Source organism: Hipposideros armiger, unplaced genomic scaffold (assembly GCF_001890085.2).
Source record: "Hipposideros armiger isolate ML-2016 unplaced genomic scaffold, ASM189008v1 scaffold_662, whole genome shotgun sequence".
In the NCBI taxonomy this organism is placed as follows: Eukaryota; Metazoa; Chordata; class Mammalia; order Chiroptera; family Hipposideridae; genus Hipposideros; species Hipposideros armiger.
This window is the reverse complement of record NW_017732012.1, coordinates 434,374-440,456: the sequence shown is the minus strand read 5'-3', so window position 1 is coordinate 440,456 and position 6,083 is coordinate 434,374. Positions and strand designations below refer to the sequence as shown.

The window sequence follows — 6,083 nt, the reverse complement described above, 5'->3', positions numbered from 1 at the left end:
GAAAGGGGAATCATTTGCTTTTCATAACTGCAGCTCCAGACAACTCTGGTGAGCTCCTATATTAGAGATGGTGGGTGTGGCCATGGCAGCTGCTGGCAACTCTGGGCTCTAGCAGAATTACTGGTTCCAGCAGCAGCCACAGGCCTGTGAGTTCCTAAGTTCCCACTAAGCAGCAGCAAGAGGCCCTAGTCTCCAAGCCAAGTACACACTTACCCATTCTAGGTAACAGCCTTTTCCACTTTTCTCTTCCAATTTTAGGGAAGCAGCTTCCTGCAGTTATGTCATCTTCTCCCCATTTATTTCTCTAGTCTTTCCAATACTTTTGTAACCAAATTCTTTTATTAGATACCCTATTTGAAGTACCTATAATGTTTTCTATTTCCTGGCTGGGCAATGACTGACTCAGAACACATTCACTGTACCTACTCCATAGGATTGTTAAGAGTAAATGAATTAATACATGCAAAGCTCCACAACTAGACTGAAGAACAAAAGGACAGCAACTTGTCTGCTCCCCTCCCACAATTCCCCAAGAAAATCTTAAAAAAAAATACATGCAAAACATTTAAAACAGTGCTAGAATGTAAGTACTCAGTAAATGTTAGCCATTATTATGTAAAAAAAATTAACATGGTTTCCAGTTGCCTATTAGATTAAAACCAGTCTCCCATCTTGAACGTGTATCAAAGAACCTACAGAATGTTCCCTTCCCAGTGTTAACTCACATCCTTTCTGTCAAATCAAATCCCAACCCCATGGCTCTTAAGGATGTGGATTAGATGTACTTTTTGTTCCCTACAGTATAGCTCCCTAATTATGCACATAGTTATAGTAAAACCAAGTAGGAACACAAATTGAAGAACACAAAAGTTGCCCCCAAATTAAAGAAATTCCATTGAGAAGTATATAGATGAGGGCCGGCTGAGTGGCGCGTTGGTTAAGAGCTGGCTTGGGACGCCAGAGGGGCCCGGTTCGGATCCCTCATATGCGGGCCAATGACACTGCCCTCTACAGCTAAGATGCTGAACAACAGCTCGATCTGGAGCTGGGCTGCCGTGAGTCGCCGGCGACAGCGTAGGCTGCAGCCCCTGCTGCAGTATGTTGCCATGGGCTACTGTGTGTAGCCAGCAGCCAGTGTGAGCGGCCGTCCAGAAGCCAGCGACTGATCTGCCTCTCCCGGGAAGAGCGCGATGATGGTGCCAACTTGGGCCAGTGAAGCGGCATCCTCCACAACTAGACTGAAGAACAAAAGGACAGCAGCTTGTCTGTTCCCCTTCCCCTAATTCCCCAGCGCTGTTCCCATCCCCCAATTCCCCAATAAAAATCTTAAAAAAAAAAAAGTACATAGATGAAAAAAGTAGTTAATCCCATCATAATAACAAATATCCAATGCACTCATGCTTGGCTCTTGAAGAAATCAACCATATTTATCAGGAAAAATCATTTAAATATGAGTAGTTTAAAGAAAATTTAACAAACTTTGCTTCTATTTATTTGTTAGTTATGAATTTTCTATTATATTATGTATCCAGGACAGCTAAGGAAGGGAGACAGAAGGGGAAGTAAATTGAGTTTAATTAACACTTTTTGTGACTTTAGTTCCATGAAAATGGAAGTGGATAAGGCACAAGGCTTCAGTTTGTATTTAACTAATCTAATGAGAAACCATAGGAACTTTTTGGTGGGGGCAGAAATTCAGGACTATTGAGGGGTGGATGGCTCTCATAAGTTTTGTAGGTCTAGATAAACTTTTTTTTTNGAGGGCAGTGTCACTGGCCCTCATATGTGGGATCCGAACCGGGCCCCCTGGCGTCCCAAGCCAATGCACCACTTGGCTGGCCCTGTGCATTTTTTTTAAAAATGTTAATTGTGGTAAAATATACATAAAATTTACCATCAACCATTTTTAAGTGTACAGTTCAGTGGTGTTAAAATTTTTCACATTATTGTACAATCTCCAGAACTTTTTCACCTTGCAAAACTGAAACTATAAACCTATTAGGCAACAACTCCCCACTTCCCTTTCCCCCAGCCCCTGGCAATCACCATTCTACTTTCTGTTTCTATGCCATTGACTACGGTAAAAGTAGAATCATACAAAATTCATCTTTTTGTGACTGGCTTATTTCATTCAGCATAATGTCCTCAAGGGTCATCCATGTTGCAGCATGTGTCAGAATTTCTGTCCTCATTAAGGCTGAATCATATCCCATTATACGTATAGATCTCATTTTTTTATCTCTTCGTCTGTGGATGGACATTTGAGTTGCTTCCACCTTTTAGCTGTTGTGAATAATGCTGCTATGAACGTGGGTACAAATGCATATTGTTTTATAAACTGCTTTCTTTTTTCAGTTACCAGTCTCCACATTATACAGTAAGATTATATCTTAAGGAATACTCAATCTTTATTCAATTTTTTTCTAACTGTCCCAAAAATATCATTTATAGCTAATTTGCTATAATAGATTGTATCCAATCTAGGATCACACTTACATCAGGGTGTTATGTTTCTTAAGTCTCTGAATTTAATCTAGTTTCTCTTTTTCAAGGATACTGGCTTGTTTTGGGATCACTTGTTCTCACCACTCACTTTTTAACACTGTGCAATTTGTCTTCTGCCCCCATTGCTCCACTAAAATTACCTCTTAGTGACAAATTCAAACATCCTTTTCTCTGTCTTCATCCTCCACAATATAGTTTGTGTCATTTGATACATTGACTCCTGAACACTCTCTTCTCTTAGCCTGTGATGTTACCCTCCCCTAATTCTTTACACTTCCATAAAGGTACTCTATTTCATAGCTTTACTGAACAGCTCACTGTTCCAAGTTAATGCCATTTTCTGTTCTATGGCTACTGCTGTTTTTACTTTTATCTGCAATTCCGGTCTTCACCTTAATCTCTCCTTTCCTTCATCTTTAATCTCTATCTGTTAAAAATCCTAGCTCTTCTTCAAGATCAAGTTCAAATATTATATTTTCCTTGAAATTTCCTCTAATAATCCCAATCAGAAATTAGTTCTTCAGCCTCTGAATTTGTGTGTGTGTGTGTGTGTGTGTGTGTGTGTGTGTGTGTGTGTGGTTTGAACCTCTTTTCATATTATCTGTGCAATGACAGAGTTTATCTTGTAGTTATTATGGTGGCTGTCTTATTTATCATATTGGCCTTAAATTTCATGAAGATAAACATGAACCTTGTCTCTAAATGCTTGTTCCACAGGATTTAGCACAATGCCTTAAATGACGTAAAGATTAAATATTACTTGATTGTATGGAGGCTCATTTTGGGGTTTACTTTTTTTTCTTTTTCAACTAAATTTAAAATTCTTATTTTTATCCATTCAACCCAGTGTCTCTTCTAACTTCCTTTTTGTTTTTTCCTACTTCCCAATTCTTACAGGTTATAACAGCATTTTATGTTTCCTTTTATAAAGGACTAGGAAATAGTTCTGCTGAGTTAGCCAAATGTTGTAATAGGGTCAGAAGTTAGAATTACTAAGTCAGCAAAATAATAATAAAAAGAAGTGAGTCTTATTATCTTTCCTGTCGCCTTGCATACTCAAATATTCAAGTCCTGTCAGGGTCCCTTCCTTCCCTGTTTTGCATGACAGCAAGCTTGATCCACTGTTCTACTCCAAGACACATATTCATGCATAGGTCCATAAAATATTCAGAAAAGGATAGAGTCATAGACTGCTAGGGCTGAAAGGAAACAAAGCAATCACTTCTCATTGTCTCTACTTTTATTTTGCAGTTTTGACACTGATACTCAGCAAATTAGGTGACTTTTACTATGCAACTAAGAGGGTTCTCAGATCTTAGGTTCCCTGAGTGTCAGACCAATTCTCTTTTACCACAAAGAATCACATAACTGAAAAGCCTTTGGTATTGCTAGCAAGGGGAAAGGCATCAAGAGCTGCACAAACTGAAGCATTCAAGACTGACAAAAGCAACATTCCAATGTAAAGAAATTGGGTTATCCAGTATGAGCTATTTTAAATATCACATATTATCTATCTTGAAATGAAAGTATGTATAAATCAGAATCTTAAAGTGTTTCAGAACAAGATCACTTTTCACATTTCTCCTAGGGTTTTTTTTTGTTTGTTTGTTTTTTGTTTTTTTTCTTTTAATTATTTTTTATTATGAAATACACATTTTTTAGAATTAGTTTCAGCTGTACAACACAGTGCAATAGTTATACTTTTTACCCCTCGAAGTGACAACCCCCCTCCCCCAATCCGCTGCCCCACTTCCCCCCAATATCATACATATCTATTACAATTCCCTTGACTCCACTCCCACACTATACTCCACGTCCCATATATATCTATCTAGGGTTTTGATTGAAATTTTTTTCCACATTTAAGATTAGTAGAGAATTTTCTTTTATTTTACTTTTAAATACTGAATTGACTGACAGTAACTAAAAAGATAAATAAAATCCTGAAACTAAAATTCAACTATGTTAGGGAAAGAAAAGTGGATCCTAGAATCAAATATTAATGATAGATGACAAAGTCAGTAGCAAGAAAGAATAAGTAAAAGAATATAAAAAAAGAGGGAAATACAATGAGGAAATTATATATATAAAATAATGATTAGTGATTTGAAAAACAAAACAATTGGGGAACACTGGAATTAAAACTCAGACGGAGAAATGGCCAATTTAAGGAAGGGGCTAAATGACATAAAAAATCCCTATTAGTTCTAGAATGAAAATATGAAGAGCAATGATAATCCAATGTGGAATGTTTAGAAAAAGAAAGGTGCACATGGGGAGAAAACAAAAGAAGTATAAGTTGGAAAAGGAAAAAGGGGAAATAGAAGATAATGACCCTCCAACCATTCTTGTAATGAGCAAAACAAGCTAGACACAAGTCACCAGGTGGGTCTAGGGTTTCTTACCAAAAACCTGAGACAGTAGCTGAAGGCTTCAGCACGGATCTGGGGGCCTCCACGGGTCCTGTCTGATCTTCACACCTAACCACCGTCAAGTGTGGTTGGAAATTTGTGTAGGAAATTGACTGAGTTCTTCCTCCTTCCTCTCTCTCTCTCTCTCTCTCTCTCTCTCTCTCTTCCTCTGTGTTGATAAATTAAACCTCATACTTTTGACTACTATTTGACTTCACAGGAAGAGTTTCAAAGTGAGTCACTTTACAGATAAGCAGTGTAAAAAAACAGAAGTGGGAGGGTATAATTCTAGGACATTTTCTGCAGGACAGAGCATGTTTAGAAAGAGTACTTTTGTACATAACCCACTCACTTTATAGGCGTTTGCTTTCGCTTTTTATTTTTGTTTTAGAAATGCACCAAAATCACTTATGGTATGTGAGAGTGGGGGTGGGGAGTAGTTGGGAGGAATGACCTGCACAACCCCATGTAATAAATCTCAAATAATATCTCTTACATGCTTAATACAAAGTCGGACAATTAGGTTTGTGAACTCATCCTAGAAAAAGTGCTACATAACTCATTGCTGAATATCACTACGGTCACCTTCAAAGTTCGCCCCTTGGGAAGCTACGCAACCAGCTGTTGTTGTATTACCCTTGATGTCCTGAATGTCATCAACATGTCTCCCTTACAATATTTGTTTTATCTTTGGGTAAAGAAAGAAGTCATTAGGGGCCAGATCAAGTGAGTAGGGAGGGTGTTCCAATACAGTTATTTGTTTACTGGCTAAAAACTCCCTCACAGACGGTGCCATGTGAGCTGGTGCACTGTAGTGATTGATACAAGAGCCATGAATTGTTGGCGAAAAGTTCAGGTCGTCTAACTTTTCCACGCAGCCTTTTCAGCACTTCCAAATTGTAAACTTGGTTAGCTGTTTGTCCAGTTGGTACAAATTCATAATGAATAATCCCTGTGATGTCAGAAAAATGTTAGCAACATCGTTGCAACAAGTTCGTGAACTTAATTTTATGACCTTGTATTTTAAAAGTAAAAGAACAAAAACTACAGAAATACAATAAACATTAAAACTATTAAAACAAAACAGAGAGAGAGAGAGAGGGAGAGGGAGAGGGAGAGGGAGAGAGAGGGGGGGGGAGAGAGAGAGAGAGAGAGAGAGAGAGAGAG

General features: G+C 38.2%; 1 protein-coding gene across 1 annotated transcript in view; it reads right to left on the bottom strand.

The window, feature by feature from the left end:
- The window catches only part of C3AR1 (complement C3a receptor 1), a 13,065-nt gene extending 8,009 nt beyond the window's left edge, over nt 1–5,056 (bottom strand). The window contains 1 exon segment of the mRNA XM_019626166.1: nt 4,911–5,056. The gene's annotated coding sequence lies outside the window, so the exon portion shown is untranslated.
- Nucleotides 5,057–6,083: the final 1,027 nt, after the last annotated feature.